This window comes from Peromyscus californicus, unplaced genomic scaffold, assembly GCF_007827085.1.
Source record: "Peromyscus californicus insignis strain IS unplaced genomic scaffold, ASM782708v3 Scaffold_5__1_contigs__length_169319896, whole genome shotgun sequence".
NCBI lineage: Eukaryota > Metazoa > Chordata > Mammalia > Rodentia > Cricetidae > Peromyscus > Peromyscus californicus.
The window spans coordinates 146,577,267-146,605,193 of NW_026294573.1; the positions used below are offsets into that span (position 1 = coordinate 146,577,267).

Sequence of the window (27,927 nt, forward strand, 5' to 3'; positions counted from 1 at the left end):
ATTTAAATGAGATTGGGGGTGATTAGATAAGACAGGCACCCTTACAAGAAACACCAGGAAGTTACTATTCTGTGTCTCCTCCCTGTCTCCTCATGCTCAGAAGTTTCCTTAGTCTACATGAGGCCAAAATGGACATTTACAAGCTAGGAAGAGTCCACCAGAAACCCATACCCTCTGGGTCCTTAGTCTTTGGCTTTCCAGCCCCTGTGAGAAAATGAACGAGTGATGTTAACACCTGACAGAGTGTGGTGTTTTGTTATGGGGACCTGGGCAGGGTAATACAGCTGGCCAACTCCAGTCACAAAGAAGCTTCTCCTCAAAAGAAAGTGTATGTTTCTAGGAAGGTATTATGGCTAATCTCAGCTGTCAACTTGACATACTTAGGAAGAGGAAATCTCCATTGAAAAACTGTTTCCATCAGATTGGCCTATGAGCATGTCTGTGGAGCATTTTCTTAATTGATAATTGATGTCAGAAGGTCCAGCCATTCAGGGCAGCGCCATGCCTAGGCAGGTGAGCTCAGGGCTATATTAAAAAAACTAGTCAAGCAAGCCAGCAAACAGCATTCTTTCATGGTCTCTGCATCAGTTCCTGTCTCCAGGTCCCGGCTTTGAGGTCCTGCCCTGGCTGGTCACAATGATTGCCTATAACTTGTAAGCTGAAATAAACCCTCTCCTCCTCAACTTGGTTTTAGTTTTATCACAACATCAGAAAAGCAAACTAGAACAAAAGACAAATGGATTCTGACTGACTAAACATTTTAAATGCCTACTTGTGTATGTTTCCCCTGAATTTTACATACATGAAAAGTATCGTCTTCAATGAGTGTGATCACCTGCAGGAGACCTTAATGTGGCCTAGTAACATGTCCTCGTGGAAGGAAGGGAGAATCTCAAGGCTCATGAGGTCTCTTCTCTCCCTTAGTTTATGTAGGCAGTGTGGTGGTTTGAAAGAAAATGGCTCCCAAAGGGAGTAGCACTATTAGGAGGAAGTGTGTCACTGTGGAGGCAGGCTTTGAGGTTTCATAAACGCTCAAGCCATACCCAGTGAGACAAACCACTTCCTGTTGCCTGTGAGTCAAGATGTAGGGCTCTCAGCTCCTGCTCCAGCACCATGTCTGTCTGCACACCACCATGGAGCACCATGATAATAGACTAAACCTATGAAAACATAAGCCACCCCAACTGTTTTTCCTTTGGAAGAGTTGCTGTGGTCATGGTGTCTTCACAGCAACAGAAACCCTAAGACAGACAGTAAAACGTTGACTGAAGACTCAGTACTCCTCAGAAATGTCACCGCTCATAAGTCACCCATGGGACTCCGATAGTCCAGTTTCCCAATGAGTCATCCATGCAGTGGGTGGGGTTCATCAGTACTATAGCCACTTTCAGGTTACCCAAAGACTTTCAAGGAACTACCTTGGAATCACCCATGCTTCTCCTTCCAATAAACTCATTGGTTCATCAAATGAGTGGGGCATAACTTTGTTTTGGTCTCTCAAAGGCCTATGAGGCAAAGTCATGTGACACCACTACACTAGCTAGTCTTCCAAATCCCCTCAACTCTTCATTCTATAGTTATGCACAGTGCTGGATTTCTACGGCTACTGCTTCAGGAACAGGGACTTCAGAGAAGCATCTGCTCAGACACAGCTACAGGGGCAGATGTTTCCCCTAGCTGCACACTTACCTAGTGCCTACATTTGCAGCTAGTCCAGACTATGTGGCTCTTGGAGCTACCTGATTAAACATTAAAGCTTAAAAGAAATGTTATTTACTAAAATATACTTCTTTTCACTCATCAGTTCCATCACATCTAAGTGTCTTCTGACCGTCTTGTTCTGTTGTTTTTCTTACTAAATCTATTTATTCTTTGCCAGTTTCATACAAACATACAATGAAATGTGATCGGATCCATTCCCACTTGTGCTCTGCAATGCCCCATAGTTCTCTCCCAACATGCCCACCTCCCTAACTTCATGTCTTCTTTTTTTCTACTAACCCACTAAGTCCAGTTAGTGCTATGTGTATGGGGCCTTGCGCTGCAGCATGGGTGACCTACCAGTGGCCACATCCCTGAAGAAGAATAGCTCTCTCCCCCAAGCAGCTATAAACTGACAACAGCTCCTCAGTTAGGAGTGAGTTCCTCTCGCACCTTGGATGGCATTTTGTCTGAACTGGCCTTATACAAGTTGTATATAGGTAACCACAGGTGATGTGAGTTCATGATTGCAATACCCATGTCATGTCCAGAGGACAGCATTTCACAGCACTCCTCCCCATACTCCAGCTCTTAGACTCTTTCCACCCCTCTTGCATGATGTTTATTGAACAACTGTTATGCATTACATTTTTCTCTGTACAAGCTTCTTTAGTCTAAAAAATAGATCATGAAATATAAAAGTCAACTGGAAGGCAGAGAGAAAGTAAAGTAGTAGCTTAGTTCCTATCATCTATGACCAAAGAAAACAAAACTATAATCTAATGAGTTACAAAACTAGAGAGTGACTATGCAAGCTAGGAACAGTTCAAAAATTGCTATAAAGTAATGCCTCAGTGCCAGAACAGTAAGGGAGCTCTGGGTTATGATATGGATTCACGGTGTACCTGAGCATCTCATGACCAGAGGGCCCTAATTTTCCCATTCTTGTAGGATTCCCTATATCCCAGAGGTGTAGAACGACCTCTAGGGGATGCCCAGCTCAGAAGAGATTCATTTAAATGTCTTCTAATGAGTTCAGCAAGAGAGTGCAGAACTAGCCAGGGAAAGCATCTTGAAAGTAGAGACTTTTTCAACCTGTTCCCTGATGCTCCACAAATTTCATTACATAAATTCAATAAAATCTCCTGTGCCCACATGAAGGTCAAATCCAATTATGGCAGTTCAGCTCAGGTCTTATGTTATCTGACTCCCTGTGGCTTTTGCATGGCTGGATAATCTGGCTTTCCTCAAACCAAACTGTCTTTCTCCTTGATGACTCAACCCTCTCCTGGCTTTGTTCTGGATCTCTGGCTTCTCTCCTGGCTACTCACACCTAACACTGACAATCCCTCAAGCCTCCCCTATCCCTGGGCCCTTCCTTGGCTTTGCTTTTATTCTTGTACATGCTGTGACTGTCTCTTCAAATACCACCAGCAAAGACCGTCCACTTCATTCTAATGAAGGGTCCTCCCAAGTTCCAGATACAGCCACCTACGAGACAATATGCTCCCAATTGCTGCAACTGCAAACATGTTCAAAACTGAACTCACTGAAGGTAAGGGATATAGCTCAGTTGATAGTAATTGTCTAGCATGTAGGAAGCCCTGAGTTTGATTCTCTAGCATCACATAAACCAGGCATGGTGGTACACATCTGTAATTCCAGCACTCAGGGAGCAGAGGCAGAAGAAGCAGAAGTTCATAGTCATCCTCAACTACAGAGCAAGTCTGCAGCCAGCCTGAGATACATGAGACCCTCCAAAACAAAAAACTGACCTCATTAGCTTCCCACTCACGGCCTTGTCCTTCCCACGTTTAGTAATGGAAGCCATCGTCTATTAAAGCATCAAGGAGTCATCTAACTCTCTCCTTGAAATAACTGACCTTTGGGTCCTTTTGTTACAACTTTAACATCTTAAGACACCTCTTTTTCAGTTCTAAGCACCAGCCTTGCTTCTGATAACCCTGTTTTAGTAACTGTTCTATTGTTCTAAAGAGACAGGGCAACTCATATGAAAGAAAGCATTTAATTGGGGCCTTGCTTACCGTTTCAGAGGCTTAGTCCATTATCACCATGGCAAGGAGTATGGTAGCATGCAGGCAGGTACTGGAGCAGTAGCTGAGAGCTACATCCTGATCCACAGGCAGAGAGAGACTGGGTCTGGCATGGAATTTTGAACCTCAAAGTCCACCCCCCAGTGACACACTTCCTTCCTCCAACAAAGGTACATCTACTAATCCTTCCAATCCTATCAAAGATTTCCACTCTGTTTTTGTTAAGGTTACTATTGCTATTATGACACACCATAACCCAAAAGCAAGTTGAGGAGGAAAAGGTTTATTTGGCTTACACTTCTATATCACTGTTCATCATTGAAGGAAGTCAGGACAAGAACTCAAACGGAGCAGGAACCAATGTAGAAACCACGGAGGGGTGCTGCTTACTGGCTTACTCCTCATGGCTTGCTCAGCCTGCTTTCTTATAAAACCCAGGCCCACCAGCCCAGGGATGGCCCAACCCACAGCAGGCTGGGCCCTCCCAATTAAGAAAATGCCCTACAGGCCTGCCTACAACCTGATCCCATGGAGGCATTTTCTCAATTGAGGTTCCCTCCACTCAGATGACTCCAGCTTGTGTCAAGCTGCACAAAACTATCCAGCACAAGTGACCCCTTGTCAGCTTGGCACAGAAACACATCACTGTTAAACCACAACTTTTTCTTTCTCATTCATCTCCAAGATCTTTTAATTTATGTTAAAAATATAAATAACTTTAAAAATCCCACAGTCTTTACAAATTCAAACACATAAAAATTCAGTTTCTTTAAAACAGTCAGTCTCTTTTAAAATCTGAAGTCCTTTAAAATTCAAAGCCTCACTACTGTGGGTAACCATAAAAATCAAAAACAAATTAAACACTTTACTTCAAGACGGAAGAACCAGGGCACGGTCACAATCAAATTAAAGCAAAACCAAACTCCAAAAATGTAAATAACTCAGTGTCCAATGTCTGGGATTCACTCATGTCTTCTGGGCTCCTCTGAGGGGCTGAGGTAACTTCTCTGACTCTGCCCTCTGCAGTACACACAGTTCTGCCTGGCTCCACTCCACTGCTATTCTAGTGGTCATCCCACAGAACTGGCATCTCCAAAATGCTGGGGTCTTCTGCTGCAACTGGGCTGCACTTTCACTGGCAGCCTCTCATAGGCTCCCTTGATGGTGCCAAGCCTCACCTTCTCTGCATGACCCCTGCAGTCCTGGGCCTTCAACTGCCACTGAGGCTGTACCTTCACCACTGGCCTCTCCTGGCCTCTCCCAGTGCCAAACCTCAGCTGCTCTCCATGACCCCTTCATGCCTTCAAAAGCAGTACCACCTGGATGACTCTTACATTAACTATCAAGTTTGGTCGCCAGTGCAAGGCACAGCCTTGGCCACCTCTGGAACACAGCTTCTGTGGGCTGATTCCCAGGAAGCACTAAGATTTCAACTCTACAATGCTGCTCTCTTCTTTTGATTTGGTTTTGGTTTTTTGTTTGTTTGCTTGCTTGTTTTTACATGCCAACCACAGTTTCCCTCCCTCCTCTCCTCCCAGACCCTCCCCACCACCTCCCCTCTCCTGCCCCATGCCTCCTCCTCCTCCTCCTCCTCCTCCTCCTCCTCCATTTCTCTTCAGAAAAGGGCAGGCCTCTCATGGATAGCAACCAGTCATGGTACATCAAGTTGCAGTAAGACTAGGCACCTCCTCTCCTATTAAGGCTGGATGAGGCAACCTGGTAGGAGGAAAGGGTCCCCAAAACAGGCAACAGAGTCAGAGACAGCCCCTGATCCCACTGTTAGGAGTCCCACAAGAGGACCAAGCTAAACAGCTGTATGTATGTGTGTGTGTGTGTATATATATATATATGTAGAGGGCCTAGGTCAGTCCCATGCAGGTCTCTGATTGTCGGTTCAGTCTCTGTGAGCTCCTATGATCCCAGGTTAGTTGATTCTGTGGGTTTTCTTGTGATGTCCTTGACCCCTCTGGCTCCTACAATCCTTCCTCCCCTTCTTCCACAGGATTTCTCTGAGCACTGCATAATGTTTGGTTGTGGGTCTCTGCATCTGTTTCCATCAGTTGCTGGGTGAAGCCTCTCTGGTGACACTTGGGCTAGGCACAGATCTAGGAGTATCATTTGGAAACATGTCTTTGGGGTTTTTGTTTTGTTTTGTTTTGTTTTGCCATTCATGTTTGGTTCTATCCTAGGTCTCTGGGTTATCCTGCCTCTGGGTCCTGGTCCATCAGGCAGTATCAGAGGTGGGTGCACTCCCTCTCGTGGTATGGGTCTCAAGATGGACCAGTCATTGGTTGGCCACTCCCACAGTTTCTGCCCCACCTGTATCCCAGCACATCTTGTAGGCAGGACAAATTGTAGGTCATAGGTTATGTGGCTGAGTTGGTATCCCAGTCCCTTCACTGGAAGTCTTGCCGGGTTACAGGCAATGGCCAGTTCAGGCTCCATATCCCCTATTGCTAGGAGTCTTAGGTAGGGTCACCTTCATAGATTCCTGGGCGCTTCCATTTCACTATGTTTCTAGTTCACTCCAGAGATGCCCCTGGTTCTAGATGTCTCTCCCATTACTCTCTCCCTCTTTCCTCCCCACAACTTGATCCCTCCTGTTCCCATGCTCACCTCCCTCATCTAGACCACTCCCTCTCTACCTGTGATGTCTATTCTATTTCCCCTTCATAGTGAGATTCATGTGTCCCCCCACCAGCCCTCCTTGTTACTTAGCTTCTTGGGGTCTGTGGATTATAGCATGGTTATAATTTACTTTGTGGTTAATATCCACTTATAAGTGAGCACGTATCATGTTTGTCTTTCTGGGTCTGGAATGCCTTACTCAGGATCACTAATTTTTCAGCTCCAGCCAACCAGGATTGAGTGTCCCAGTATCCCAGCAAAGCAAAGGTTTCATTTTAGTACTTCTGGTTTCTTGTTAATCACCACTGATTCTTCAGCTCCAGCTAACCAGGACCACAGAATCTTAATTCAAAATAACAAATGACCCCAGTAGAGTCTTTAAACTTCCCTCTGAAAGTTCAGAAACCAGACCTCCATCTTCTACATTGTACTCAACATTCTTCCCTTCCAAGCTCCTACAGAACAGCTCACCACACATTGAACACTCAATGGCTTTTCTTGCATAAAGTTCCAAAGTCCTTGAACAGCATCGTCTGGTCTGTCACTAAATACCCAACTTATGCTACCAACTTGTACTAGTTAGGGTTACTATTGCTGTAATAAAACACCATGACCAAAAAGCAAGTTGGGGAAGAAAGGATTTATTTGGCTTACAAATCCACATTGCTATCCATCATCAAAGGAAGTGAGGACAGGAACTCAAATAGGGCAGGATTCTGTAGGCAGGAGATGATGCAGAGGCCATGGAGGAGTGCTGCTTACTGGCTTGCTCCTCATGGCTTGCTCAGCCTGCTTTCTTATAATGGTCATACCCCACAATAGGCTGGGCCTCCCCCATCAATCATCAATTAAGAAAATGCTCTACAGGCCTGCCTACAACCTGATCCCATGGAGGCATTCTCTCAATTGAGGTTCCCTCTTCTTAAACGACTCCAGCCTATATCAGGTTGACACAATACTTTCCAGCACACACTCCTGTTGTTTTTGGTATTTTACTCTTTTGAGGGGCCCACCACTCAGGTCCCAAAGAAATCACACATAAAGGCTTATTCTTTTTTTTTTTTTTTTTTTTTTTTCGAGACAGGGTTTCTCTGTGTAGCTTTGCGCCTTTCCTGGAACTCACTTGGTAGCCCAGGCTGGCCTCAAACTCACAGAGATCCGCCTGGCTCTGCCTCCCGAGTGCTGGGATTAAAGGCGTGTGCCACCACCGCCCAGCAGGCTTATTCTTAATTATGATTGCCCAGCCTTAGCTTGGCTTGTTTCTAGCCAGCTTTTTAAAAATTATCCCATCACCCTTATGCCTCTGGGAATTTAATGTTCTCTTACTTCTGTAAATCTTACTCTTAGTCTTGCTTCATGGCTGGCTGGGTAGCTGGCCCTTAGCATCCTTCTCTCTCTCTGGCTACTACTTTTTTTCTTCCAGATTTCTCCTTCTATGTATTCTCTCTGCCTGCCAGCTTTGCCTATTTCTCTCTCCTGCCTCACTATTGGCCATTCAGCTCTTTATTAGACCATCAGGTGTTTTAGACAGGCACAGTAATACAGCATCACAGAGTTAAACAAATGCAACATTTGTAACACACCTTAAATATTCTACAACACATTCCCTTGTGACTAAGCATTCAAATATATGAGTTTATGGGGGCCATTGTTATTTAAACCACCACACCCCCTACTCATTCCAAAGCATACCTGTATATTTCTGATATGGCACTTAGTCATGAACCCTTGAACACTGGCTCAGTGTTCTTCATATGTTATCAATTACAGAAAATCCAAATTACACTGCATGGTAAATTCCATGCACATAGACGATGGGTAGATTGCTAGGCCAGTGAAGCTGCTCCCGTCAGAGTTTGGATCACATTGACTTGTATTGTAACCACCTGGCTGTGCCTATTTCATCTTTAAATGTCTGAATATATGGTGGGGAGAGGCTAAGCCCATGAAAAATGGATAAATGAAAGGTGCTCCTCAGCCTACAATTGGGATATATCTTGATCAACATTATAAGCTGAAAAATTCTAAGTTTAAGATGCACTTGATGCCCTTATAAACTCATTGTAAAGTCAAGTACCATGCTAAATTAGTGAGGCAGGACAAAGAATATATTTATGTAATCTCAAACAATCTTTCTATAAAGACTTTATGGACCAAGAGGAAAGTGGTAACTTTATATCCAAAAAGACTATCAGAATTCACTTTAACTGCATAAGCAAATTTTACACAATCAATATTCAGTTAAAACACTAATTGATATTAGGTACCTCCCAACATAATGAACTTATAAGGCCATAGCATCATATCTATGATATTCTTACCCAAAATGCACTTTAATAAACTATCAGAAAATACCAGACAAATCAAAACTGCAAAACAATCTACAAAATAATTGGCCAATCATCAATAATATCAGGATCAAGATCACAGAAGATAAAGACCAAGGTACTGATCTAGATTGAGAAAAGTAAGGAAATGCAATTATCATGGTGTGCTCCCCTCATAGGTTCAGATGCTGGAAGCTTGGGCACCACTGTGGGGACAGAGAAGTGAGGAAACCCTACAAATATGTGGCCTACCACTCAACAGGAGGGAAATCATGTCGGTACTAGAAACCCAGCCAACTACCGGGGCTAGTGAGGTCATGGGTCTTAGAGAAGAACCCAGCACTGCCGCTTACTAGACCAGCATTTTCCTAACTGCATTCTAAATCTTCTCCTTATACCACAGACAGGTGTAACTCTCATCCAGCATCAATGAATCCTCTCTTCACAGCAGACAGAGACCATTACAGAAACCACAACTGGTTATTGTAGTGGGTAGCCATTCCAGCTTTGATCTGTAAGTTCCAACCCCCATTGAGACTTCGGCAACTGTCACGCCTACAAGGCGGGGCGAAAGGAGGCGCCTGGGGACCCGAGATCTGGATCGGCTGGCGCTCTCTCTGTTGCGGGACCCTGGACTAGAGAGGTGGACCAAGCAGAGCTCCAGAGAACACCGCTGGACTGCGATACACCTTCCCCAGACTCCGCGACCTACCTATCCCTTAATTTGTAAGTTACGCCATTAAATAAATCTCCTTTTATCTACGTGGAGTGGCCTTAATAATTTCACCAATATCTGGCGCTCACGTGGGGCAAATTCCAAAGGCCTGGGTGGCTCCCACCCTCAGCCTCTTCCCCGGCTAGCGGGTACCTAAACCCGCCTGCAAAGTTCCATATAACCAGGGAACACCTACACGGTTCCATTCCTGAAAAAGGGAGCAGCTAGTCCGGTCTCAGCTCCCTAGCTTAGCCCCAGACCAGCGAAAGAGGCACTCCCTGGCTTCCCGAGTGCCGGCGCCGGCTCCGGCTCCCGCCATCTTGACTCCAGCGAGCTGCAGTCAGCCACGATCACCAGCAGGCCCTGCTTTGGAGCTGTACCAACGCCACCTGCTGGCTGAAAAGTGCTACTACACCCCCCAAAAACCACGAAAGGTAAGCAAAGGCACCTGATAATTTTACACCTTAAAATTGACTAACAAATTTTGAGTAATTCTTGTAATATGGCTGACAACATTACCTCACAAGAATTCGAAAACCTTTTTGCTTGTATGATGAATGACATCTTACTGGAAATATACGACCTTCCTAAGGCATATCTGGCCTGTACCATTTTGGCATTCATTGTAATAATCCACACAGTGTTCAAACACTGGTTTAATAACAAGAACAAAGATGAGTCATTATTGGGACTGATACAGGCTTTAAGCGAGAGCAATGAAGGCTTACAGAAAAAGATTCTATCTCTGGAATCTGCTTTAAGGGATAGCAATGAGACCTTAGAGAGAAAGATTCTTTCTCTGGAATCTGCTGATCAGGATTTACAAAACAGGCTTGTACCAAAAATTGATCTTATTGATAATAAATGTGAATATTTAATGGACAGAACACTAACTCTCCAGACACTATATAAGGAAGAAAGATTATCATTAATTGATAAGATAAGGTCCATGGAATCATGTGTTTCTGAGGAACATAAAAACTTCTATGATTCCATGAGGAATCTGGAGTCCCTTGCCAGAGAGGAGGCTCACTCCATAGAACAGACCCTAGGTGCTCGTTTGCAGGCCTTAGAAGAAACTCTCAGTAAACATGACAAGGGACCTAATAAGCAGAAGGGCAAGACCATAGAGGTTGTAACATCTCCAAATGGCTCTCACACAATGGCTTATCCTGTTATCATCCATGAGAAGCCAGCGGATGACACACACCCCGAGCCATATACTACATATACATTACAACCAATTTCCACAAGGGACTTTAAAAATATAAAGGAAGCAGTAGTTACATATGGGATACACTCCACGTACGTAAAACAGATGTTAAATTCGTGGTCTACCTCACATAGAATCATCCCAGATGACTGGCATCAGTTAATTTCAGCTGTTCTAGAATATAGCCAGCAGCTACAGTGGAAAAGCTGGTTGAGAGAAGAGGCAAAAATTTTAGAACAACAAGGTAAACTCAGAGGTTTCGTGATCTCCCAAGATCAAATACTTGGTGAGGGATGTTTTGCTGACAGGAATGTACAAGCCATTTATGATGAGCATACAATATCCCTATGCCGTACAGCAGCTCTAAATGCTTGGGAAAAAATTCCAGAACCTGGAAAACCAACTGAGGTATACACAAAGATATTTCAGGGACCACACGAACCCTTCACTGATTTTTTACAAAGACTGAACACAGCTATAACAAGAGCTGTATCAGATAAAGAATTAAGAAAAGTATTAACTGAGTCCTTGGCATTCGACAATGCTAATGCAGAATGCAGAAGAATACTTACACCATTAAAGATCAGATCAGCTCCTTTGGAAGAATGGATTCAGTATACTAATGGTGTTGAGTCTCGTAACTACAGTAATGAGGCTTGGATAGGAGAGACAAATCCCAGAGGTGAAAGAAGGCCCCGTGTTACCAAATGTTTTACATGTGGTACACCAGGTCATATAAGTAAAAACTGTACGTGGGGTACTCCTAGGAGTAATATTCCTTTTAGGAATAGCCTAAACAGGAGACCCCAACCACCTCCCGGATTATGTAGAAGGTGTGGCAAAGGCCGACATTGGACCAGTGAGTGCAGATCAAAAATAGATATACGAGGTAACCCTTTACTGGCGGGAAACGCCTCAGGGGGCCTCTTGCAGGCCCCCAAATCCAATGTAGTACGAACATTCCCAGCCACTGTGGAAGAAATTCCTCTCCAAGACAACTGAATAAACCAATGCTTAATGTAAAAACCGATACTGCAATGGATGATAAAACAGCTCTGATGGATGGATCACAGTTTACAAAGAACACTATAAAACAAATATTTTGGCAGACTTCCATAAATGATCAAAGACCAAAGCTTAGAATTCGAATTAATGGCCTGGTTATGGAGGGACTGGTAGACACAGGTGCAGATGTGACTATAATTACACCAAAATCATGGCATCCAAATTGGCCTCTTCAAGAGGTAGATGTCCAACTTTTAGGGATTGGCACCCTATCTCAGATAAAACAGAGTTCGAGATGGGTTGAATGCATAGGGCCAGAAGGACAGAGAGGAAGGCTGAAGCCATATGTAGCAAATGTAGCAGTAAATCTTTGGGGCCGAGATCTGTTACAACAGTGGAATACCCAGATTAAAATTCCTACACTTTCAGAAAAAGAATACAGACAAATGCATGTTTCTAGGAATAATATCATCACATGCTATAAAAATCAGGCACCAACCATTCAGGCTGTTCACAAACAGAGCACAACTGCTATTGAACCCTCAGAAGTACCAACTGCCTTACCTTTAAAATGGCTAACTAATAAACCTGTCTGGGTTGGACAATGGCCTTTGACAAAAGACAAGCTACAAGCTTTAGAACAGCTGGTTCAAGAGCAGTTAAATGCTCAACACATTGAAGAATCTACCAGCCCTTGGAATTCTCCTGTATTTGTTATTAAAAAAAAGTCTGGTAATTGGAGAATGCTGACAGATCTGAGAGCTATTAATAAAGTAATTCAGCCAATGGGCTCCCTACAGACTGGGATGCCCTTGCCCTCTCTGCTACCTAAAGAATGGCCTATAATAGTCATTGACTTAAAAGACTGTTTCTTTACCATACCCTTACAAGAAAATGATAGAGAAAAATTTGCCTTCACAGTACCTAATTATAACAATTCTCAGCCAGTCAAGAGATATCAATGGAAGGTCCTCCCACAGGGAATGTTAAACAGCCCTACCTTGTGCCAATACTTTGTGCAGAAACCATTGGAGATAATTCGTGTAAAGTTTCCACAATCCATAATTTATCACTATATGGATGATATCCTATTAGCTGATCCAAAGTTAGATACATTAGAAAGCATGTTTGAAGAAGTAAAAAAAGTTTTGCCTCGCTGGGGACTGCAAATTGCTCCTGAAAAAATACAAAGAGGAGATTCTATTAACTACTTAGGATATAAGATAGAGCTACAAAAAATTAGACCCCAAAAGGTACAGCTAAGGAGAGATCGGTTGAAGACTCTTAATGATTTTCAAAAGTTATTAGGAAGCATTTCCAACTTACTGGGCATCATGGGAATACCCAAAGATGGACTACAAAATTTGGCTAATACCCTAGAAGGGGACAAAGAATTAAATAGTCCAAGAGAATTATCAGCCGAAGCTGAGAAGGAATTGGCTCTAGTAGAAAAGACAATTCGAGAAGCACATGTGGATCGTGTGGATCCAGAACTTAAATGCATTCTTGTCATATTCCCCTCCAGACATTCCCCAACAGGTATTTTGATGCAGAGGGAAGATATTATATTGGAATGGATATTCCTACCACGTAAACCAAATAAGAAATTAAAGACTTATATAGAAAAGATCTCTGATTTGATTCAAAAAGGTAAACTAAGACTTCGCCAGTTGACAGGAATGGACCCAGCAGAAATTGTAGTACCTTTAACTAATGAAGAAATTTCATCACTATGGAAAGATAATGAATACTGGCAGAGAGCCTGCAGTAACTTTTTGGGAGAGATTAACAACCACTATCCCAAAAGCAAGAGAATAGAATTCATAAAGAAGACTGAATGGGTCCTTCCTCACATTGTACGACAAAAGCCAATTTCTGGAGTCCTCACATTCTATACTGATGCAAATAAATCAGGGAAAGCAGGATATAAATCAGGAGACTTAAGTAAAGTGGAACAAAGTCCATACAGCTCTGTACAAAAGGCAGAACTGTATGCCATTCTTATGGTACTGATGGACTTCACAGAACCCCTCAATATAGTCACTGACTCTCAATATGCAGAGAGAGTTGTTTTACATATTGAAACTGCTGAATTTATTCCTGATAATACAGAATTAACTTCATTATTCATACAATTGCAGGAAATCATCAGAAAAAGGGAACATCCTATGTATATAACACATATCAGATCCCATACAGGTCTGCCAGGACCTCTAGCACAAGGTAATGATGAGATTGATCAGTTACTAATAGGTAATGTGCTAGAAGCTTCAGAATTTCATAAGAAATGCCATGTAAATAGCAAAGGTTTGAAGAAGGATTTCTCCATCACTTGGCAACAGGCTAAGGATATTGTGAAAAAATGTCCTACTTGTTCCATCTATAACCAACTTCCATTACCTGCAGGGAGCAATCCAAAAGGTATACAAAGAAATGAAATTTGGCAGATGGATGTGTTTCATTTTGCAGAATTTGGAAGATTAAAGTATGTACATCATACCATTGACACCTATTCAGGATTTCAGTGGGCAACTCCTATGAGTTCTGAAAAGGCTGATTCTGTGATTACACACCTATTAGAAGTTATGGCCATCATGGGAATACCTGTACAAATTAAGACAGACAATGCCCCAGCATATGTCTCCAATAAAATGAGACAATTCTTTGCCTATTACAATATAAAGCATGTTACAGGTATACCACACAATCCCACAGGCCAAGCAGTCATAGAAAGATCCAATCGAACTTTAAAAGATATGCTAAATAAACAGCAACGGGTAACAATGACTCCTAGAAATAGATTGCATAGTGCTTTATTAACCTTGAATTTTCTCAATGCTGATGAGAAAGGAACAACAGCTGCAGAGAGACATTGGACGACAGACAAAACTCCTGAGCTAAACCAACCAGTTTATTTCAAGGATGTGCTGACCTCAGAATGGAAACCTGGATATGTTCTACGTTGGGGAAGGGGTTTTGCCTTTGTTTCTGCAGGAGAAGAAAAGCTATGGATACCAACAAAATTAATAAAAATTCGATTCGAACAGGAAAAACCCCTTGACGAGGAGAAGTAAAAGATCATCCACCAATGTGACATCTCTACAAGTTGTAAGAAAAATTTAACAATCAAAGGTTGGGGTAGGGTTCTGTTTTTGTCTTTCCAGGATGATGGAAATACCCATCTTACAGAAGTCATAAGGCCTTGGATATCCGGATGTTTACAGCAGAAAGAAAGAATCTATTGGTACCAATCTACACACGGTAAAATCTCACTGTCTAATATCTATCTCTCTATCAATCTAGAAAAGCTGTGGTTCCAATTCAATTATAAGCCAAGCTGACTTTGGAGATGGAATTGGCTCACTCCTTCTCTAAACCCAAGCATATTGCTAAAAGGAAGTTTGAGAGATTCTTCAGTCCCATATCTGAAGAGCCCTCTGGTGTGGGACAGAAGGAAACCAATAAAAAAGGACCATTGTCTTCTAGAGTCTAACTCTCTCCATGCTTACTCTTGATTTCTCAGAATCCTTTCTTACATGCTATGTCCTCTTTAAATCCAAACCTTCCATTTTGATAACAAATAAGTTTTTCTAATAGCAATCTCAGAAGTCTCCAGAAGGAAGACGGGGCCCCGACAACAACTCTACCCAATCCAGAATGATGCCATGGTAATCATCATCATACGACACTTCTTACCAGAATTTCAGACAATCTTACCCATTACTCTAAGACTTGCTGCAGAACCTACAGTTAGTCTAACTGAGATTTAACTATCTGAGCTTTCTCACAGTACCCAACAGAGATAACATCACCCCCTAAACAGCAGGAACTAATTCTAAGAAAACGACGCCCCTTCTCCCTTAGGTTTCATAATTCTCAGGGTTATGGATGATGGTTATAGGGTTGGGGGTGGAAGGAAATATTAAACTCAGTATTCTAAAAAAAAAAAAAAATGAAAAGAAGAAATGGAATGGATAGGTATAAGGTATTATGGTAGATTATTATGTATACTAGTAAACAAATTTAGTAAAATAGCAGCCTTAAATAATTTGCACTGTAATTTGCACTGTTATGGATTCTTATATGTTGATACAAATGTAAACTATTTTTATATTCCTGTCTAAGATAATTTGTATATTGATACAAATACAGAACTATATTTGTTATAATGTACATATATTTCTACTCTTATTTGAAATACTTGTATATTGATACAAATGTAAATTTATATCTGTCATACTTTATGTAGGTTCTACTTCTGTTTAGGATATTCGGTATATTGATATGTATTTAAGATTATTGTCATATTGCATATCACACTACATACTCCTACCTCTGTTATAAATATCGATATATAATTAAGATTATTGTCATATTGCATATTGCACTATATACTCCTACCTCTGTTATAACATCTTGTGTATTGTCACAATTTTGAAGTCATCGTTCTTTACCATACACTTGCTTATAGACTGTTTACCTTGTTTACGTGAAGCCTTAGTCCTTAGGTTATTTCGGTAGATAAGACTTATAGATTTATAGTCACCTATGCTTGTCATCTCTATAGTTACGTTAGTTAGGTTATCCAGATTTACAGATACATAGGTCAGATGGACAGGTAATCTTCGAACACTTCATAGACCTAGAGAATATGGCATTTAAATAACTTAGAATTCTGTTGATGTGAGACATAATTGCTCCTGGCTGCACCAATTTGATCCCGAGAGAATGTTGGGCTTCTAAGACATTTCCATTTGGAAGTTTGTCTTCTTGGCACAAAATGGCCTACTGGGCAAAGAACTGCCCTTGCCTCGACGGCTGACAGTACTAATGCAATGCTATCCTTTCTGGACAAGCGGGACACAAGGAAAGCGACCACTGTACTCTGCCAAGACAGGGTAAGATGGTCTTTCAGAATTCCTGCTTCTGAAAATGGTCTGTCAGATACTTTAGGCCTGTAGCCAATTTGAATGCACCAACAATGCTGAGAAACATTAGGTGACTGTCCAGGCTGCCAGCTGTCTCCGTCTACTCTCGCAAGATTCCCGAAAGTTGCTTGCATCCATCTACCATTTCTCAGGTACCATTATATTCCTTCTCAGGTCTTTGATGGGATTGAAGACTAGCAGTTATAGTTACAACCTAGTAGATAGAACATATTAAGTATTAGATTCAGGTTCTTTAGGATAGGACACCTTTTGGAATGATCTTTGTAACATGCCATTTACCTATGCTCTATACTTCTCTGGATAATAGTATGTGTTTCTTGCTTGATATTGTTTGCATTGGTTGTAGTTCCATCTTATCTAGGTCATTATCCCTCATTATTCCTGGACTATATTTGATAACCATTCCTTTGTATATAGTCTTGTATTAGGTTAGAACTTTCTTATTTAGACAAAAAGGGGGAGATGTAGTGGGTAGCCATTCCAGCTTTGATCTGTAAGTTCCAACCCCCATTGAGACTTCGGCAACTGTCACGCCTACAAGGCGGGGCGAAAGGAGGCGCCTGGGGACCCGAGATCTGGATCGGCTGGCGCTCTCTCTGTTGCGGGACCCTGGACTAGAGAGGTGGACCAAGCAGAGCTCCAGAGAACACCGCTGGACTGCGATACACCTTCCCCAGACTCCGCGACCTACCTATCCCTTAATTTGTAAGTTACGCCATTAAATAAATCTCCTTTTATCTACGTGGAGTGGCCTTAATAATTTCACCAATAGGTTATAGTACAGAGAGCAATGGAGCATGTGGAGCCCAGCCCTAACAGATACATCTACCACACAACTCCTGTACCTAAGGCTCAGGGAACAGCTAGGAAGAGGTGAGTAGATTAACTGTAAGAGCCAATAGACTGGAAAGTCTGCTGTGAGATTGTGTCTTTAAAAAAAAAAAGACAAGGAAGGTGTGCCCGTGGTACCTCAACAATGTGTTGGTTTGAACAAGACATTATCAAAAGACATGCTAAGAGAGAAAGGGGAAATATCAGAGGCCCCAACTCCAGACAAAGAACTATAGGCAACTAGTGACTGCTAGTAAAGGGAGAATTAGCTTCTTCCAGGGATAAGCCCCCTAGTTAGTTATCCAATACAAAGTGATCAGCCCTGAAATCATATACACCCAAGCCACACTAAACAGACTCATCAGGTTGTATTTATATGTTTATGAATATATAGATGTATATGTAATAATAATAAATAAAAAGAGGCCATCAATTTAAGAGGAAGTGGAAGGGCAGAGTAAAGGTGAAAGGAAGCTGTCATGGTAAGGGTTGGAGGAAGGAAAGGTGTCAAAGGCCAGCTCTGACCTGTCAAAGGGTTCTTTTTTTTTATCTATGAAAGGGTGTTTTTATTATTTTCTAACATAACATCTTAATGAATACACCATTTGCATTTTCTCAGCTGGCAAATGAGACAAAAGCAAAATTTCCTCGATGCTTGGAAAATCGAGAGTCATCACCTGTCTTTGGGGGGATCCGGTTTTTTACGGCCGCATGTGATACTGTCTGCACGGGTACCAGCGATGCTTCGTGGTGAAGAACACCTTGCTGAGCTGCTCTATCATGGGGCCTTGCTCAAGCTGTTTGCTTTTTTCTTCCAATTTGGTTTTCAGCACTTGTTCGTGTGTTTCTTCATTATTATGCAAAATATCTGGTTGAGGGATAGGTTTGGTGTGTTCATAAGGGATGTCCACAGAAGGGTGGTAGCACACTATTGTCCTGCCGTTAGAGGTCAAAGCCAGCTCAGTTGTAGTCCTCTGGAAGAGAGGAATATGTAGACTTATGGCAGACACTGGATAAAGCTCCATTTTGCATTGGAAATAAATGTTTCCAGATAGTTCTGTTTGATGTCACCCATTTGACTGCTGATGCCATGATCCTTATCAGGTGATGTGAAAAAGATATTGTGAGGAGAGATCGCGTCTAAAATCTGTTTCTAGGCACACAGACTTGCAATCCTCGGACCAGCCATCTTGCCTCAATGTCAAAGGGTTCTTGGGGGGGAGGAGAGAGGAATGAGGAAGTATTGGATAGAAATATAGACAGAGATGACAAGAAATACAGAGACACAGGATAGCTTCAGGAAGGCCCTGGGTCAATACCCAGTCCCCCTGAGTTTAATCATGATGAGTTTTTTATACATCAGCAAGGGGGGAAACAAAAGATCCCCCCCACCCAAGGTCAAGGTAAAAAGTACCAAGAAGTGTAGACCCTTCAAAACACCTGGTAACCACACCCTTGGTCAAATCATTCTATTATGCAGCCCTGTTAGGCAAAGCAAGCTCAGACTTTCTGACCTCAAGTAAGCCCTTACTAGGAAGTCCCTGTGGGCCCCCACAGATTTCCCCCTTCTTTATCACATAAACAGTCCCTCAGACCCCTCAGATGACTATGCCTGTCTTAGGTTGCCTTCTTCAACCATCCAGTCTTACCAGTCTTTGGAACACACTTTCCACCAAGTGTGTCCTGTCTTAGGTTGACAGCAGGCAAAAAGGATTCATCCATCTTTGGCTACCAGCCTCTGGCAAAGGAAGGTACAGAGCCTAGCTCCTTGCAACTCTGAAGCAGCTTCTCCATTAAGAGCTTGCAAATAGCTGAAATAATCATAGCAATACACCTGCTCCTTATGGATGATCAAGATCAATGGCCCTTTTAATGGCTCCAGGATGTCTATAGCAGTTTTAGCTGCCTCAAACCTTTCTTAAATCAATAAACTCCTAATGCAACTGCATCAAAAAAAAATCAATAAACTCCTGATGCAACCACATCAAATCTAAGGACTCCTTAGCATCACCATACCTTGGTTCATTAACATTAACAGGTTTTCATAATTCTAGTATGAATATTACTATACACAATACAATTCTCACAAACTTACATCAAAAGCAAACTCTTTTTTTGTTGTTGTTTTTGAGACAGGGTTTCTCAGTGTAGCTTGGAGCCTTGCCTGGGACTCACTCTGTGTAGCACAGACTGGCCTCAAACTCACAGAGATCTGCCTGCCTCTGCCTCTCAAGTGCTGGAACTAAAGATGTGTTCCACCACCTCCCAGCTGAAAAGCAAACTCTTAATAAAACTATTTATACTTCATAAACTTTAGCAAACATCCTAAAGTAATTTCTTAATAGAACTATTTACACTTCTTGCTAACAAAACATAGGGTACATAATACAGACTAACATTATCCATACAAAGAATAAGAAAATGTTTCTGCATTTGAGCTGCTCCAGCCTAGCAGCAAAAACTTTATCCCAACTCATTCCATTCCTGCACAAAACAGTGTGTGAGTCACCATGGTTAATAAAAGTATATATGAATACACAAAACAAGACAGAGATGATGAGAAAGACAGAGACACAGGATAGCTTTGGGAGGGCCCTGGTCAATACCCAGTGCCCCCCCCCCCCGAGTTTAATTCCAATGAGCTTTTTATACATCAGCAAGGGGAGGAGCAAAAGACCTCCTCCTCTCAAGGTTGAGGTATAAAGTACCAACAAGTGTAGACCCTTCAAAACACCTGATAACCATGCCCTTGGCCAAATCATCCTATTATGCAGCCCTACTGGGCAAAGCAAGCTCAGACTTTCTGACCTAGAGTAAGGCCTAACTAGGGAGCCTCTGTGAGCCCCCACAGAAATGGAAGGAGAGAAGCAATTTAATTATAGTTTAATTTTATGTAATTATACTTAATTTTTAATATTTAATAAATGATATTTTAAAGTGTGGTCTAAGGTATTGAGGCACCACCCTCATGAAGAGATTGATGCTGGTCTGAAAGAGTGGATTGGTCCTATGACAGTGAGTTTTAATAAAGAGTAATCTCTGCCTCCTCCCCAGTCTCCTGCTTCCTTTTCCACACTGTAATATCTTTCTAGATTTCCTATGCATGCATACCCCCATCACCATGGTGTGTCCAGAAGGCCCTCACCTTGGACTAACAGATGGGCTACTAGACTTTCCACTTCCACTAACTAAATCTCTTTGACTCTAAAGCATCTGATGTCAGAAGCCCTGTTACAGCAACACAACATAGGTAAGCCATCATTTGAAATGTGTGGTCCTAAGACGGAAGCTAGACATGAAAAGGACATTAGTACGACAGCTTGTGAAATCTGGACAAATGTACAAACTAAACAATGATAGTATGGTTTATTTCCTGACAGGAAATAGCAGAGATAGAACTGGAAATGGTTCTGCCACCCCTCAAGAGTCCCTTCCACTAGGCAACACTGCCTCAGAGATCTAGAGCACACCATACCAGAGCCCCATGGCCCACAAAGTCTAAGAACAAAAACACTGATGAGAGGGAAATCATAAAAGACTCTCCATATCAGCAATTACTGTTCTACAATGTTCACAAAAGTCGCTCTCCCCAAAGTTAAAAAATGTCATGTTGAAGAATGTAACACATCATTTCCCTTCCCTAAGTCTTTAGTAATGACAGTAATGGTTAATATTTGATGAGCAATTATCATTGCCAATTACTGTTTCCAGTTCTCTTAGCTCACTCAATTGTTGAGACAACCCTGTATTACAGAGACATTATTACTCTAGCTTTGCAGTTGAAGAAACAGTTTAAGCTTTTGTCCACAAATCACACAGTTAAGGGATGACATGACAACCCTGTCAGATAAAATTGGTCCAAGATCTCTTTCCTATCATTTTTTGCCTCTCCTATAAATAGTCTACACCTCCTTTCCAACATCCCCCTCCATCATCTTCCTTTCAGATCTTTAGGAAATCTCATTTCAAATAGTTGAATGTCAAACAGGATTGTCAGTCCCACTATAAAGTGTTCATTCCACTCAAAGAACCACACTTGAAGGGATTGAGAACAGGACAAAATAAAAAGAAAAGATCTAGTCAGTGCCTTTATTTTTTAATGATTTTTAATAATTTTTTTAATTTTATTTTATGTGCATTGATGTGAGGGTGTCAGAGCCCCTGGAATTGGAGTTACAGACAGTTGTGAGCTGCTATGTGGTTACTGGGAATTGAACCCAGGTCCTCTGGGAGAGCAGTCAGTGCTCTTAACCACTGAGCCATTTCTCCAGCCTCTAATCAGTGCCATTAATATGCTTACCATCTCTTCAAAGATCTCCTTTACGTTAAGAAGAGACTTTCTTTTCAGTTCACAGGGATGTGATGGAGTATGGATCCTACTCCTACCCTATCAGGGGCTGAAGGATATTAGGAGTATGTCAAGTTAACATCATGAGTTGCTTGCTCAGAATTACTTGGCCTCTATGGTTTAAATATAAAATGTCTCCCACCTGCTCATGTGTTTGAACACTTGGCATTCAGTTGGTGGAGATGTTTGAAGAGGCAGAAGAACTTTGAAAAGCAAGCAGCTGGCAGAGGTAGGTCACAGGGGTGAGCCTTTGAGGATGATAGTCTAGCCCACATCTAATGCAAGCTCTCTCAGCTCTCTACCTGTAACCACCCGGTCACAACTCTGCTGCCATGGGCAGCAGCCAGTCTGTCGCCTTGACTTCCCCCTTCTCCACTTGTTGCTTCTCTTGGCTGTTCTAGCACAAGAAACGTAACTGAAATAGAACCATCCTAAGAGATTCCTCAGATGGGACATGGTTAGTTGGTAAATCATTCAACTATGCCTCTCCAATGATAGCATTTTCTTCTTATACAGAGAAAGCCTTTGATTTAACACTAGTAATAATGGGAATGTGAACTACCATGCCCCCCTCCCTGTGTGGTAACTTCTATTGCTGTAAAATAAAAATAAAAATAAAACACCTATGAGGGCCAGACATGGTGGCACACACCTTTAATCCCAGCACTTAGGAAGCAGAAGGAGGCAGATCTATGAGTCCAGCCTGATCTGCACAGTGAGTTCCAGACCAGCCAAAGCTACACAGCGAGACCTACCTCAAAATACAAACAAATAAACAAAAGAAAAACACCATAAAAGAAGAAATATTTACTATGTTCACTCAAAATTTCTGAAGTCCAGTCTACAGTTGCTTGGCTCTGTTGTTTCTGGGTTTGTGAAGATGGAATCCGTGGCAGAGGGCACAGTCAAAGACAGCAATTCACCTCGTGGAACTGGGAAGTAGAGAGAGAAATCAAGAGAGAAAAAAAGAGACTAAGAAAAAGATACATCCTCCATTGTTGAAGTTGGGGCTCTCATGATCCAGGCATTCCCAAAAACCCACCCCTTAACATTGCTGAATTAGAAACCATGTCCTCAATACCTGAGCCTTTGTGGATATGACAGATCTAAACCACAATACTAAATAACCCTGATTTGCGGTAAGCCCCCAGAGACCACCATACAGGCACTCTTAATACTGAAAAAAAAAGTCTTTATTGGTGGCCAGTGGCTCCAGGCGGAACCTTCCTAAATCATGCAGCCCTGAACTTCAGAGCCCTTTGTCTTTTGTGCACAAAAAACACATCATGGTTGTCACACTTCAGTTAGCAAGAAGCAGAACTCCAGAAGCCATAAGGCAAGGTTTGTCCATTGAGGGACCTTCCTGGAACTATGTACTACATCTTTAATGAATTAGGTCTTAGTTCCTGTTTCAGCAGGGGTTGGGGCTTGCATGCTGGGTTTTAAGTTCAGAAGAGCATCCGTTTTGCTAAGGTCTGGGGGCCTGTTAGAACAAAACACCTGAAGCTGCACAACTTTACAAAGAAAAGGTTTTATTTAGCTCACATCTTAGAAGCTAAAATTCAAAATCAGGTGACCTCATTGGTTCAGCCACTGATGGATGCCCAATGGTGAATGGCATCGTCTTACAGAGTTTCTATTGCTGCAGTGAAACACCATGACCAAAAAGCAGGTTGGGGAGGAAAGGGTTTATTTGGCTTACACATCAGCATTGCTGTTCATCACTGAAGGAAGTCAGAACAGGAACTCAAACAGGGTAGGATCCTAGAGGCAGGAGCTGATGCAGAGTCCATGGAAGGTGCTGCTTACTGACTTGCTTCCCCTGGCTTTCTCAGCCTGCTTTTTTACAGAACCCAGGACCACCAACCCAGGGCTGGCACCACCCACCACGGGCTGAGCCCTTCCTCACTGACCACTGGATGAGGAAATGCCTTACAGCTGGATCTAATGGAGGCATTTCCTCAAGTGAGACTCCTTCCTCTCTGATGACTCAAGCTTATATCAAGTTGACACACAAAACCAGCCAGTACAGGCACCATGCAAGAGCATATGTTGGATCAAAAGATCTCATCATGGGGTTAAGAGACAAAAGAAGCGTGAGTGAGGCTTAGTCATTTATAACAGCCATCTATAACAACTCATCCCTACAAGAATGCATTCAAGTCCCTTTCTAAAACATGACCCCTAAGACTTGTGTACCTCCCGCTAGGCTCCACCTCTTAAAAAAACTCACATCCTATTGCATCCCACATCACCACACTGAGGACCAGTCCTCCAACATGTGAGCCCTTGGAAAACAAACCACATTCAAACCACAGCTCTGTGCACCATCCCTTTCACCTCAGAGACTCCTGTATTCAGGAACTGGCTAAAAAGGGTACTGCTCAGAGCATGAATCCAAAAATCATGGAAATGTCCTCTATACTTTATCTCTCTAGTTCTTACTTTTTCTCTCATTCCTTCCTGCCTCGCCTAAACCAACTATTTATGTTCTAAATCATTTTCCTCTGGAAAGAGTCCAATTTCATAATCCATCTTGAAGCTGGTAGGTAAGTGATATGATCTCAACAGAACCCTATATGAATGGTAATAACTGGCCATTGTTAGAGTGTCACAGATGTGGACACAGCTCTCCAGCTGGTGTCCGTATCTTTTCATGGACTCGTTCATAGACCCTAGTGGTAACTCAGAGGTTCCACAGAAAAAAAATTTAACCAAAAAAATAAGAATAAAAATTCTTTTTCATTCATCTTTATCAAAGATCCTCTTTAATTTCTGGTTTTAAAAGGAAAAAACACTGTTGCTTAATAAAGAATGGAAACACAGCTTGTATTTCAGAGTTCTAGATAAATAAGGCATGGCTCAAACAGGGCAAAGGACTGGATGAAGGTAAGAAAGCCTGAGGGTCTTCACTGTGAGACCGTGACATAAGTAAAACTGGCCTGATTTGAGCAGGGACCACAGATCACAGACTTTCATCTTCTTCTGTTTTTGGGCCTCTGTCAGTGCATCCTCTCCGTACAAGCACCCCAAAGCATCCTAACACTGAAGTGCCCTCACAGCACTGGCTTCCTGTTCAAGGATGCCCAACAAACCGTCATCCACTGATGGAAGACTGAAAATAGCCTAGATGCCTACCTACAGACCAAGCAATACTGTCAGACAATTAAAAACCACAGAAGGAACATTTTAAAACTAAAACACTATTTCCAAGTTATGGTCAAATAAAAATGTAAAATCAGGATTATGGTTCAATCATATGTGTGACTACATACAGAAATACCTCTAGAAAGCTGAGGGGACAGGAACCTGGTGCCTGGTGGAAGGGGCAGCACAGTTCTTATCACAAGCCTATCTGAACCTCTTCTTGTGCGTCACATGAGCATATTCTCAGGTTAAGAAACTGGGCCAGCAGGACAGCTCGGTGAATAAAGGTACTTGCTACAATGCCCTAAGCTCACTCCCTGGGACCCACATGGTAGAAGAAGACCAGCTTCCGAAAGTTGTCTGCTGATTTACACACACACACACTCACACACACACACACACACACACACACACACACACACACACACACACACACGCAGGGGGGCGGTAAATGTGATAATAATTTTGTTTTAACAATGATAGCATAGGAGGGGTTCAAAATCTGCCTTGGGTTTTTGCTTTTCTATCTACTGCTCTCTAAAAGTCTATCATTGTTTTCCCGTTCTTTTCCACGGGCACCTCAATTTCCTTTTCTTGGCAAAAAGAATTACTTGTCCCTTCATTCTGATTTTATGATAAACTTGCTGCTGGTTTTAAGTTTACTTGTCTAACATTCAATAAAACACCCCAGTCAGCAGGGAAGATAGTTGTTTCCTGATGCTTCAAAACACTCAGTTCCCATGTCCCTGGCTCCTTCCACATCCTTCAGAGTAAGGCTGCCAGATCCTTCCTTCGGTGCCTACCCAGATGTATCAGAGTCGCACACAGGGCCCAGGACCTCACAGCTTTGTAACACGCAGTGAGACTGTAACCACAATCCAAGCTGAAAATTCCTTCTTTAGCTAATCATATCCCCAAAATGACAGCTCTTAAATTTATAATCTCTCAGCAAGCACCATTGTGTCTAAAATAGGTATATTTTAGCCCATACTTCATGTTCCAAAGATTATTTTTTAATATGGGTAAATCAAGACACTGCTGGGAATCTCGCCCTGCAGTGCCCCCTACTGGTTACTTTAAGAAGAAACCATGAAGAGCCGGCAAGATCTTTCTCAACGGTACTGAAGGAATAATTCATATGGTAATGCTGTTTTGTATTGTTTATAATGCATGTCTTTCAAATTGGGCATCATTTTTGTATCTGTGCCATCCTAGTTATTAGCGTGCAGAGAATGTCCTCAAGTCAGGTAGATGAAAACCCAGTGTCAGCACAAGTAAGTACTTCAAACTACAAGGAGCCATAGAAGAGGACCCCTCTACAGAGAAGCAGCATGCTTCAAGTCTTCTTAAGAGCTGCCAGGTCCTGACCCCAGCCCAGTCTCCGCAGGAAAAATGGGAGAGGTGTTCATCTGCCCCCACTCAAAACTAAAACAAACTCTATGCTGAAATTCTCATCTTGGGTCTTCACTCCCCTTATGAGTTTTCTGCTTTTCAACATGCAAGCAACGGTGGGAGGTACCTTCACTGATTTGGAGGCTTAATATGATTTCCTTCGACCTAGTCAGAAATACCTGAGCTTGGGCCAGTAGGGACCAAGAATTAAGGTTTCTGCTAAGGAATCTGGACACATACAAGGATGCCCAGAGACCACAGGGTTCCAGGCATCCCGAATCTATCCCTCTGCCACGTCCTATCTTCATGAACCTAACCTGGCTGCAGTGAACCAGGATGTTCAGAATTCTTCCTACCACAATGCCCAGGTCAGAGCCTAAAGCTGAGATGACAATGTTAAAGGCTATGCTTGCAGGATTTGCCAGGGCACAACCAAATAGGTGTTTGATGGGAGCCTATCACCCAACTCCTGACATCGCAAAACAAAGGAGGAAGCCAGGACACAGGGTTTTGTTTAAAGCTGTGGGAGTCCCAAGAGTCCTTTCGCCAAAGACAGTGAAAATTGATGCTCCTGTGTCTAGGACAACTGGGGGAATCGGGGGATCTGTTGTTTGTTCCCTGGACACTGCAGGTGACGCTCCAAGTATCAAAGATGAGATGCTGGCCAAAAAAGCCTGGTAGCAAAGAAGTGAGAGGACACAGAGAACAGCCTCTCTATTCAGAGTTCAGTGAAGCAAAGACTTTCATATATCTCTGGCTGGGAAACTACAAACCCTGAGGAAGAGAAAAGGTTGAGGTTGTCTGAAACAGACGCAATGGAGGGACAAGCTGTCCCCAGCACAAGGACTGATTTCCAAGAGCAATAAAAAAAGGAAAAAGGTAAAGATGAAGTTTTGGGGATCACTGCCCAGATCAGAGGTGCTACCAGTGGAAAGTGCTAGAATAAGAGTCCCTAAAAACTCATGTAACTCTTTCGTTCCCTGCTGAGAATAAGCACCAGGACTACAGCATCTGACTCACCCAGTCTTCCTCACATAAGTTTGAGGTCAATCTATCTCCACCAAAAGAAAAAAGATACAGTCCTGAGCCCTGACAAGTCTTCTGATTAACTCTTCTAGAAAATGGGACTCAGGAAGAATAACAATGAATATTCAAATGGTGCTCAATAAAACACCTTCATAAATTTAATTCCCATGGTTACCCTCATTTCAAAGATGGGGAAATTTGAGGTTCAGTATCCTACTCAAGGATTAAGAATGCTAGTCAGTGAATCTGAACCTAAACTATTTGAATCTGGGGTACTGTGGTGGTTTGAATATGAATGGCCCCATAGATTCATGTGTTTGAATGGTTGGCCCATAGAGAATGTCACTATTAGGAGGTGTGGCCTTGTTGAAGGAAGTGTGTCACTGTGGGGGCAGGCTTTGAGGTCTCATATGCTCAAGCTACACAGACTCCTGCTGCTGACTGCAGATCAAGATGTAGAATTCTCAGCTCCTTCTCCGGCACCATGTCTGGCTGCATGCGGTCATGTCCCCTGCCATGACAATAATGGACTAAACTCCTGAAACTGTAAGCCAGCCCCAATTAAATCTTTTCCTTTATAAGAGTCGCTGT

General features: G+C 42.5%; 1 pseudogene; it reads right to left on the bottom strand.

Annotated features, from left to right (window-relative positions):
* Positions 1 to 18,096: 18,096 nt before the first annotated feature.
* LOC128097497 (39S ribosomal protein L42, mitochondrial-like) lies at positions 18,097 to 18,617 on the bottom strand (annotated as a pseudogene).
* Positions 18,618 to 27,927: the final 9,310 nt, after the last annotated feature.